Raw genomic sequence first — 12028 nt, forward strand, 5'->3', positions numbered from 1 at the left:
TCATCCAGGCAGGCGAAGAGCAAGAGATTCCACCACATGAAGCGATCAGTGAGGCTGCATGTTGGTTTTAGGGGGCCCTGAAAAGAAGTTCTCATCCTCACCATGGTCCTAAAGGCTGCTGGTTCTCCATGTCTTTTTTGCACAGCAATACTTTGACTGAAGGCCCCACCTCCCTTTTTCCTCATCCCTCCCCTGCTGCCCCTTTTTTCCTCACTGCTCTCTTTGGGAATCATTGATACAGCTGAATGCTGATATTTTAATATGACATCATGTTCAGTGATCAGAAAGCTCATAAAACAGCTCCAAGCTATAATTGAAAATTATTATTCATGTTCATTAAGAAAGTGTAACTAGCTTTCTGCAACTCCTGTTCATTTGGCCTTTAAAATGATAATCTGCTGGAATTGCATTCACTTCTAGCTTTTTGACACAACAAAATTCCCATTCTGTCCTTTTTCCCAAAGAGCAGAAATGGCTTCTTCTTCTTCTTCTTCTTCTTCTTTTTTTTTTTTTTTGTCCATCACAATCATAAAACAACATGCAACTTCATGGTCTGTTCCCACTGTGCTCCTCCATTCAGTGGTTGTAAAAAAAGGCTTGAGGGAACTAAAGTTGAGCTCTCATGCTCCTTTCCATTTGTTCCTTGGTGATACAAAGTACAGCAAGAGATAGTGCCTGCAGAGACAGAGTCCACCCCCTACCATACAGGAATGAATGTATAGCTAAAGCTCTCCTTAGAAAGGGCTGTGTTTTATGTATGTGCCTTAAAGTTGTTTATCAATTTATAGTGACACCATGCATTTTATAGGGTTTTCTTAGGCAAGGAATACTAAGAGGTGGTTTTGCCAGTTCCTTCCTCTGAAATATAGCTTAATGGACAAGGCAGTCGCTAACCACCCTTTGACTAATGACCTCCAAAGGAGAGTCCAGCAACTTCTGAAGCAGTCTGTTTCATTGCTGAACAGCTCTTAATGTCAGGAAGTTCTTTCCAGTGTTTAGGCAGAATTTGTGTTCTTCTAATTGAAATAAACTGATTTGTGTCCTAGTCTCTGGCACAACAACAACCAGCTCTCACCATCTTCTACATGACATCCATTCAGATATTTAAACATAGCTATCATGTCACCGCTCAGTCTTCTCTTCTCCAAGCTACATATAGTGGATGTTTTTCCTTGTAGAATTTGGCTTCCAGAGGTTTGACCATTTTGGTGGCTTCCCTCTGGACACATTCCAGCTTGTCCATATCCTTCTTGAACTCTGGTGCCTAGAACTGGATACAGTATTACAACTGAGGTCTGACCATGGCAGAATAGAATGATACGCTTGCTTCCCTTGGTATGGACACCTAACTGCTGTTATTGTATCCTGGAATTGAATGTTTTTTGTTTTGTTTTTGCTACCAGACGATAACATGTGGCCTATATAGATCCTTAAAGGCTTTTTAACTATGCTACTGTTAAGCAAGATTGTCAACCATCTTATATATATGCATTCTGTTTTCCTACCTTAATGTAGTAATTTACATTTATCTCTATTGAAATTGATTTTTGGTCCAGTTTTCCAGTCTGTTAATGTAATTTTAAATCTTGACTCTGCATTTTGGAATGTTGTTGTTGTTGTGTTCTTTCAAGTCATTTCCAGCCTACAACAACCCTAAGGCAAACCTGTCACTGGGTTTTCTTGGTAAGATTTATTCAGAAGGTGTTTGCCATTGCTTTCTCAGATGCTGAGCAAATGTAACTTGTCCAAGATCACCTAGTGGGTTTCCATGGCAGAGCAGGAATTCAAACCCTGGTCTCATGGAGTCTTAGTCCAACATTCAAACTACTACACCAAACTGGCTCCCTTTGCCTTGTACTATTAGTTACCCCTCCTAATCTGCACATCCTCTGTTCTGCCACCCAACTTGTCTGAAAAAACATTGAACACCTACAGGCCCAGGACAAAACCCAGATGTACACCCCTCTATGGGGCGGGGTGTTATCTGTACGCTGATGACACTCAAATATATTTCTCCATTTCTCAGTCATCAGCGACAACGACAGATGGCATTTCTCCCCTCAGTCATTGTCTTGAGGCAGTAATGGACTGGATGAGGGAAAACAAGCTCAAACTGAATCCAGACAAAACAGAAGTACTTATAGGCCCCCCCCAAACCAGGTATCAGGTTGCAACCTCCAGTCCTGGAGGGGTTCACGCTCTCCCCAAAGGACTGTGTTCGCAGTCTTGGGGTGCTTCTTGATCCATTGCTTCACATGAGAAATCAGGTGAATGTGACAGTCAACAGCACCTGTTATCAGCTTCGGCTGATACACCAACTGCACCCTTTCCTGGAACCAGGGGACCTTGAAACTGTAGTACTTGCGCTGGTAACCTCAAGACTTGATTTTTGCAATGCGCTCTACATGGGGCTACCCTTGTGCCTAGTCTGGAAACTGCAACTGGTACAGTATATGGCAGCCAGGTTGATTTTTGGAACATGAAGGAGTGACCACATAAGACCAATATTAAAGTCACTCGGCTGGCTGCCTATTAGTTTTCAGGCACAGTACAAGGTGTTGGTTATCACCTTTAAGGCCCTACATGGCTTAGGCCCAATTTATTTAAGGGATTGCGTACTTCCAAATAATCCACCCCATGCCCTCAGGGAGGAATTTACTCCAGCCTATAAAGACCAGATTGACTGTGATGGCGTCAAGAAAGCTGTCAAGACGGATCTTTTCCGGCAGGCCTTCCCAGAATAAACTACTCAGCCTTGTAATGACTCCACCATATAATGACTCTGCCCACCATTATTGTTTTAATTGTTTTATGTATTATGTATGTAATTTTAATCCTAAATTGTTTAATTCTTTTTTTAGGGGGGTACTTTGTATATATTGCTGTATCATTTTTAACACTGTAAGCCACTTTAATTGTTTTAACAAAAAGCGAGGTACAAATAAAAGTTTTATTTTTTTATTTACTATTAACTTTTCTTAGGGTGTAGACAAATTATTGATGAACACTCTGGCTTTTGTCAGTCAACTAATTAAAAATCCACTTAAGAGTAGTATAGTCTAGACCACTATTCCTCAGGATATTTGATTTGGGGGACAAGCAATTATTGTTTTCCAGTGTACCAGGGACTATATATGTTCCTGTTGAATACAAGTTTCTTTCTTTCTTTCTTTCTTTCCTGGAAACAGTCAAAGACTGATAGCCAGTGGCTCAGTGACCAGCACTGATCCAGAGACCACCATTATGAGCAGCACTGTCATATATTTTACCAACTTTCCTGCAAGAATATAATAGGGAACCGTCTCACTAAAGTTAAGGTATGCTGCATGCACAGCATTTCCCAATCTACAGAGTTTATAACTCTATCAAAAAGAAAAGATTAGTTTGGCATGATTTATTTTTGAGTAACTCATTTTTCCTCTTCGTAATCATAACATTCCTTTCAAAGTGCTCAGAGACTCATTGTCTAATGAGCTGCTCTAGAATTTTTCCTGATATTGATGTCAGGTTGTGTGGCCAGTATTTGTTCCTCTTCCTTTCTCTTTTTGAACTTCTGGACAACATTCATTGTCCTCCAGTCTGCTGATACATCTGCCATTCTAACAAATTCTCAAAGATTACCTACCGAGACTCTTGAGATTACGTTTGTAAATTCTTTTAGTACTCCTGGATGCCATTCATCCAGCCATAGGGACTTGAATTCATTTAGTAATCATAGGTATTTCTGTACTACACCATTATCTATTTTGGGCTGAAGTTCAGTTACTACATCATTTACTCTATTTTCACCATGTAGAGTACTTACCTTTAGGGAGAAGGCCAAGGTAATGAAGGGGCTGCACAATTCCTCCTTCATTTTGTCCTCACTAGCATTTCACCATCTTTTTTATACAGTGGTCTTCCTGTTTCCTTTTTCTTCATCTTTCTCCAAACATATAGCCCTCAAATCCTTTTTTAAATCATTATTAACCTCTCTAACAAGCTTAAAAGGCATTCTAGGCTTTAGGTTTACTGATTTACAACAAATTAATCAGAGTAGTTAAAGTATTCAGTTACTAATATATCTCTCCTTTTTAATGTTTGATTGTCCTGTTTTAGGAAGGCATCATCCAAGTGTTCATCATCTTGGGATTCTGCAGTAGATTCCCATAATTATGTCATTATTTCCTTCCCCAATAATAATAATAATAATTATTATTATTATTATTATTATTATTATTTATACCCTGCTCTTCAGCCAAAAGGCTATCAGAGCAGCTTGCAAATTGTTAATTAGACATCAGGCTTACAATCTAAAGAGACAAGACACAAAAGGAGAAGAGAATGGCAGTGGGGAAGGGGAAAAGTCCAACAGATCTTCTCTCCCTCTGAAGCCTGGACCATGGCAGATGGACTGGAGGGAGGGCCCTTCTTCTTACTCTGATTAGGCCCGATGGAGCTGGCCTGTCCTTTTCTCCTTCTCGATGGTGGATGGAGGGAGGACTTTCTTCTTTCAGGTAAGGCCCATTGGAGCTGGCTTGCCTTACTCTCCCTCTGGATGATTTATAATTTTTACCTGGAAGCTCCCACCTGTTTTCCACAGCTGAAGTCATGGAACTTCTTGTGGGTGCACACATCTTTGACATAAAATGGCTACTGTTCCTCCTTTCCTGTTTGTTCTCTTTATTTTGAATAGGCTATACCTTTCTATTACTATATTCCACTCATGACACACTTCCCACCAGACTTTATTCATGCATATTATTTCATGCATAAGTATTTGCTTTCCTGTGTCAAGAAAGCAGATTCCTGTTCTTTATTTCCAGCACTCTTACATTCATGTAGAGACATCTAAGACAATGGTGCACTCTTAAGGTGCTCCCCAACACCAGTTTCTTCTTATAAAGGTAAAACTATCCCTATTGACAAGGTTATAAAGTTGTGTAGGGAGCAGTGGTCATCTCCATTGCTAAGCCAAAGAGCCAGCATTTTCAAAGACTACTCTGTAGTCATGTGGCCAGCATGACTGCACAGAAAGTTGTTAGCTTTCCATTGAGGTTATACCTATTTATCTACTTGCAATTTTACATAATAATAGTAATAATTTTTAATAATACTTTTTATTTGTATTTTCTCGCCTCTCCCTGCAGATCAAGGCGGGATTACATCAACAAATTAACACCGTACAGATATAAAATACAATCAATAAAACACTGCCATTATTATTAATTCAATAAAATAGCTAAATAGCTGACATTATTATTAATTCAATAAAATAGCTAAAACATCTAGAACATCTAAAACATTTAGAAAACATACATCATAACCAGAAGTAAAGCATTTTATCTTAAAGATCTCCTATAAGAGATCGGATGGATAAGCCTGCCAGAAGAGATCCATCTTAAGTGCCTTCTTAAGGGCATCTAAGGTGGTGATAAGACGAATCTCTTCCAGTAGGCTGTTCCATAGTTTGGGGGCTGCAACCGTAAACGATCTGTGAGAAGTTGACATTAACCTGGTCTTATGGTATTCTAATAAATTCTTCCCAGATGTTCTGAGAATGTGGGGGATTGTGTAGGGAGAGGCATTCCCTCAAGTAACTCGGTCCCAAGCCATGAAGGGCTTTAAAGGCCCTGTAGTCTTGATTATCCGACATAAACGGGGCCGACTGATAGTCGGATACCCAAAAATATCAGATAATTTGGAGGGTCAATTTGTCCCCAATGACAGCATGCATGCACCCGCGTTGCCATTGGGGACAAAAATCCCTCGCTTCCCCTCCTACCTCTCCTCCTTCCTCCCTTGTTCCCTCCCATCCCCTACCTCCTTCCCTACTTACCTTCTGTTTCCTCTGCGATGGCTTCTGTGGGGGGAGGGATCTTCCCTTTCTGCCAAAGGGTTCTTTGGAGCCATTTGAGGGAAAGGGAAGAAGGGAACGCAAAGCCCAGCAGGGAGGAGAAGGAGTCGGCCTGTGACCCCTTCTCCTTTCTGAGGAGGTTTGCCAGACCTGAGGCATCCCTGGAAGGATGCCTCAGGACCAGCAAAGCTCCCCGTAGAGGAGGAGGAGTCCTCGTACCCTCTCCTTCCTGGGCCTTTCTTCACCCAAAAGGACTCTCAGGAGTTCTTTCGGGGTGAAGAAAGGCAAGCCGGGAGGAAGAGGCCTCGGCACAGGCCCAGTCCTCTTCGCCCCAGACCTTTCCTCTCCCTCAACGGGCTCCCTGGAGACAGGGACGAAGAGGCCTGGCCACATGCCCAGTCCTCCCTGGACCCCCTTCCCCCCAAAGGGCTCTTTGGAGCCCTTTGAGGGGAAGAGAAGGGAGGCAGAGAAGGAGAGGCCTGGGCACCTGCCAGTCCTCTTCTTCCCAGACCTCCCCTTCCCCCAAAGGACTCTTTGGAGCCCTTTGAGGAGAAGGGAAGGGAGGCAGGGAAGGAGAGACCTGGGCACCTGCCTGGTCCTCCTCTTCCCGGACCTCCCCTTACCCCCAGAGGGCTCTTTGGAGCCCTTTGAGGGGAAGGGAAGGGAGGCAGGGAAGGAGAGGACTCGGCGGCTGCAGAGGACAGCCCAGGGCCTCTCCTTGGCGGCTTCATTTTCCTCAGGCCGAAGGGAGTCTGCGGATAATGAAGCTGCCAAGGAGAGGCCTGACCCAAGCAGGGAAGGTAAGTAGGGAACGAGGTAGGGAAGGAAGAAAGAAGGAGGGAGGGACGGAGGAGAGGAGGCAAAACGAGGAACTTTTGTCCCCAATCTAACATCCCATGCTTCTTCTCACGAAGAAGTATGGGACGTCAGATAATCCAGAATGTCGGCTAACCGAAGGTCGGTTAACTGAGACTCTACTGTAATAATCAACACTTTGTACTGCGCCCGGAAACTAATCAGCAGCCAGTGAAGAGTTTTTAACACAGGTGTTATATGGGCCGACCTAGGTGTTCTGGTAATCAATCTGGCTGCTGCGTTTTGAACCAATAGAAACTTCCGATCTTGGTACAGAGGTAACCCCATGTAGAGCACATTACAGAAATCTAGACGAGAGATTACCAGTGCAAGTACTACTGCTTCAAGCTTTTGAACTGCTAGGTTGGCAGAAGCAGGAACTAGTGATGGGAGCTCACCTGTCTTATACTTATATTCTTAAACTATCATCTCAGTACCCCCTTCTATCATTGTGACTATTGCCCCCAGTACTTTGAATCCCCTTGCTGTCTAGAATACAGTGTTCTTCCCATACATAATTCAGTTCAGCGCCTTCCTGGACACGTTTTTGGGACTCCTCGGAAATATGTTCTTAATAGCTCCTCTACGGCGCAAATTTGAGACTGTTTGACATGAACTATCAGCAAGAAATGTTAGCAAAGAGACACGCTATACAAGGTTAGATCATTGCCATGTTTTGGTGCTTTTCTGAAGACTGCCAGAGGCAAAGAATGGTTTTCCCGCTGATACTGGATGCTGCTTCTGGGTATCCACTTGAAATGTAAATGTAGATTTAGTTTTTTAAAATCCCTTTTATTTTATTTTATTTTATTTGTAAAATAAAAGATTGATTTTTATCGCCTATGTTTGTGACTAAGAACTTAGGTAACCTCAGTAATATACTTGGGCATAACTTTCACACTTTCTTCCTTGTCTGGGTATTTTTTTATAAAGAATACCTGGGAAGGTGGTGTTTGCAGAACAAATGATGTGTTTTTTATGCTCTTAGTATCTGATTTTGGGGGTGTTGGGGTATGTTTGGAGAGTTGAGAAAGTGCTTATTGTTTGAAAAGAAAGTTGTCATTCAGATTCTTTTGTTTGTTAATTGAATGTATTTGTGACAGTATTTTGCTTTTCATTTGGGGATTGCTTTGGGAGTAAGACAGACAGAGATGTGTCAGCTACAGCACATTAATGTGGGAAGACTGTAGCCAGGAGGAGGATATTTGTTACTTGAACAGCTGAAGTCTGTAACCATGTCTGAAGTCTGTAACCATGTTTTGAAAATTTGAACATTAAGGCAGATCATGATGAAAGTTTACAGACTATGGTTTGTTGTTATGTCTTAATTAAGGCAGAATTGACACACCAAATACCTCAGTTACTCACTTTTCAACAGATTTTGAATTGAAGGAAAATTATTTTAAGACATTAACATTTTATTTTGAAACATTTTAAAAGGTTGCTATTTACTCTCCTCCTACTGCCCAAATATCTATCTGGGTTTCATCATAATTCTTACATTGAAGCATTTTAATTAAAAAATATACTAAAAATTTTAAGAAATTTTACATTCCTGTTCCTCTGAGGCAGGGATATAACTCAGACCTTTATATATCCAATTTTAATTATGGAAAATATTTTTGTTATACTTCTAACAATGTTGAATTTTAAGAAAACCATTGTCATCGTGTATGAAAATAGAAAACAGAACTGATTTATATCTAGAAGTATTAATATTTCAGTGTTACCTCTAGTATATATAAGGTATGTCTTTCTGCATACATTTTCCCTTGTAGATTGTTTGCATTTAGAAGATGGTGGATATCAGCAGTTTTTGATAGATTTTATAGTAGTTAAAATAATTAAGATTAATAGGCAATGTACAGTAGTAAAAATAGGCAGTGTACTGTATTTTTGACATAACTTGGTAACAAACTCAAATATTAGTACTTTAGGATCTGTGAGTATATCATAATAAATAATTCTATTAATATCTTTCTTGACTTTTACATTTGTACAAATGAACTTTGGTGCTCCTCTTGAAATTCTTGTACAGTGTGCTCGTGCCACACTCGGGTGCACTATACACGGCTTTCAGCTTACACTGAAGATGTGCTACAATACAATGAATGGTGTGCATGCCCGCACCGCTGCACCCAAGTCCTATTATATTCAGTGAGGCTCAAGCATACGTGTTATTTGCCTTACACGGGGGAGTCTGGAACAGATCCCCCACGTAAGGCAAAGGTCCACTGTATTCTTATTTCTTTCCCATCATATTCTAAAAGTCATTTCCACTATGCAGATGTTGTGTTATAATTAGCGATAGCACTCCTTGATATTTTTTTTACTCATTAAAACCATCATTCCAAATGTCTTAAAACTCACCTGTTAACATCCCCTTTTCTTTCTGTTAGACACGGTTCATTCTGTCTTTCCTCAGCATCATCTTTTTTATACTTCCCCTTTTTTCTCTCAGTTCTTTTTTTCCCTTTTCCATCCTCTGCACTGCATAATGCTTGCTCTGTTTCTTCTCCTTATCTCTCTAAAGACATCTGTATTCTCTTTTAAATTCCCCAATGTACAACTTTTTTGTAACAGCATTTGTCAGTTTCTGTTCCTTTTTTCTCTGCTTCTCCATCTGTTTTCCACTATACACAGCTATGAACCTTCGTCTCTCAGACACTCTCACGTACCCCATGTTAACACATCTTTCGTCTCTGCCATGTTGCTCACACACTTCTTGTTTCATATCACAAATAATTTAGAGCTCATCACTTATCTGCTTCCTTTTCTTGCTCATCTTTCCCCCAAATTTTGGCTCTGTTTTCATATGCTCAAACTCTTTGCCATCTCTTATGTACTTTTTCTATATCCCCATTCCCTGGTTTCTGGACCCCATTTCTGGTCCTCCTACTCCACCTTCCTCTCTCATCATTATCTTTCCTCCTCTTCGCCAAGTTTAGTAACAAAAGCAACACACAGCATTGATGATTGGCTGCAGCAGACCACTTCTGCTCATGCCTATACATCCTTGGAAAGTAAGATATATGTAGCCATTCTGCCATCTTCATTTCAGAAACACCCACACACCCCAGAGCAGGGAGGGTGTGTATGCTACAAACATTAGGTATTTGGAGTAATCTGCAAGCCTGATGTTGTGCAAGCCTGTTAAGTTAGAAATTTCTATCAGTTGAAGACTAAATCTACATTTCTACATAGAGCAATATGTTGAATAGTGCTTTTTCCACTTCACTTAGCATTAACTCATGTGTATCTAATTTATTACAAATTACATTTACATGCGGTAAGTTATTAATTAGAAATGTTAAGTAGCACAGTTTATTCTTTTGAACCTGGCCTAGTGTACCTCTTGAATGATATTGGATACTCCCCAAAAAGCTTTCATGATCTTCCCAGAGAGCAAGACCCTCTTTTTCTTTCCCTTGTCATCTTTCAAGGTGAATTGAAAGCAGCACTCAAAGCCTTCTCTGATTTAAAAGTCAGTTTACAGTGTTATTATTATTATTATTATTATTATTATTATTATTATTATTAACCTTTATTTATGAAGTGCTGTAAATTTACACAGCGCTGTACATACAATCTTTTTAATTAGACAGTTCCCTGCCCTTGGGCTTACAATCTAAAAAGACATGACACAGAAGGAGAAGGGAGTGGTGGAGGGAAAGGGTAAGAGGTCCAGCAGTTCCTCTCTACCTCCAAGGCCTTGACCAAGGCAGATGGACTGTAGGGAGGGCTTGGCTTCATAATGGATGGTTAATCTTCTTCCAGGGAAAATAAATACTCTCAAGTAGGATAATACATATACAGTACATAGCAATACAGGAAATGGTTTGATAAACAGGCACCAAAAGAACATCAAATAGTAAGCGACAATTATGCAATGCCTGGGAAGGCTTCTCTGAACAGGATGGTTTTCAACTCCGTTTTGAAGCTGGTTAAAGAAGTGATGGCTCTTGCTTGTGGGGGAAGAAGGTTCCAGTGAGGGACAGCAAGTGAAAAGGGGCGAATCCAGGATGGGGCAGAGGAACAGTGCATCACAGCTCTCACTGGAGCTTTGTTGCTAACAATTTGCCACCCAGACAGTATATGACATACAATATCTTTATTAAGATACATTTATTGAATTAATCCCTGCAGATTTGTTTGTAAGTTTGTGATTAAAAATATCAAATGGTTCCATGAATTTACAGCTGTTGTACACATGCCTTTCGTTATTTTCAGTCCTTTCCAATACCTAAAACTTCAGAAGTTTAAAAAAGTTAAGGACATGATCTTTTGCATCTGCAAAGCAGTTGTGTATACAAATGTGAATTCTTCTTTGCATTCTCTTACTGAGGTTTCACTACAGGTTTCAGAAATACGTTCATCAAAAGCCCTATCATGTATGCATTTGTTCATACTCCACCTTGATAGTTAGATACTTCATAGATTGACTTTCACATAGATTGACATAGACATAGACTGTCTGAGTGACAGTATTAGCAATCTTTTTTCCTCTCAGTTTAGGACTATTGGAGTTAATTGATGGAAGTATTTTTAGCCACCAGCTCTAAAGATCTACTGGTCAAGTTCTTAAGATGGAAGGCATAAGTGACCATCTATTTTATGGATTACAAAAGATTTCCAAAATACTTTCAAAATTTTGACTCTATCAGTAAAGAGACTGAAATGTGACATCCTAGTAACATGGTGGCTCACAGCTATAGAAAAATGAAATGTGTTGATTTACTAGTTATCTTTGAGGGGGGCAGTAGGGAAGGGACAGATAGCCCTTTAAGAAAAATGTTATATGTGGAGGTGGACTGAGAGAGGAAGGAAAAATCAGTGGACAGAGGTAGAGGTGAAGGGTGGAATGTTTGGGTCCCATGTCAAGAGCAAAGCAGCATATAAATTATACTGTATAAATAAAAATAATAGGTGTGAATGTTGTCAAAAGAGCTATAAAAGCTCAGACAAAGTAGTAAATTAGTTAGATAGTCAAATTTCACGTGTACTACAGACTTAACTCACAATTCATAAGAGTTCTGTTGGATTAGAACAAAGATCCATCTGAATCTGTTCATCACGTGATCAGCCTATTTCCTATGAGAAGCTTACAAGTTGTTCATGAATACAACAGTACTTTCTTGCCCATTCACCCTAGTAACAGAAATACAAAGGCACCATGTCACTAGAAGAGAACTATATAGTCATCATGATAGAAGCATTGATAGTCCCATCTTCCATGAACTGGATAGATGAGACAGAGACTTCCAGTTGGATAGATGACTCAGAGACTGATGGCTTGATGTTCATAATACCGTATATACTGGTGTATGGGTCGACCTC

At 40.2% G+C, this 12028-nt stretch overlaps 1 protein-coding gene across 8 annotated transcripts in view; it reads left to right on the forward strand.

The window, feature by feature from the left end:
- KDM6A (lysine demethylase 6A) overlaps positions 1–12028 on the forward strand; it is a 196823-nt gene that overhangs the window by 131551 nt on the left and 53244 nt on the right. The gene's annotated exons all lie outside the window — the stretch shown is intronic.

The sequence above is a fragment of the Sceloporus occidentalis genome, unplaced genomic scaffold (assembly GCF_023333645.1).
Source record: "Sceloporus occidentalis isolate IW3139 unplaced genomic scaffold, rSceOcc1.0.p SCAF_2, whole genome shotgun sequence".
Classification (NCBI taxonomy): domain Eukaryota; kingdom Metazoa; phylum Chordata; class Lepidosauria; order Squamata; family Phrynosomatidae; genus Sceloporus; species Sceloporus occidentalis.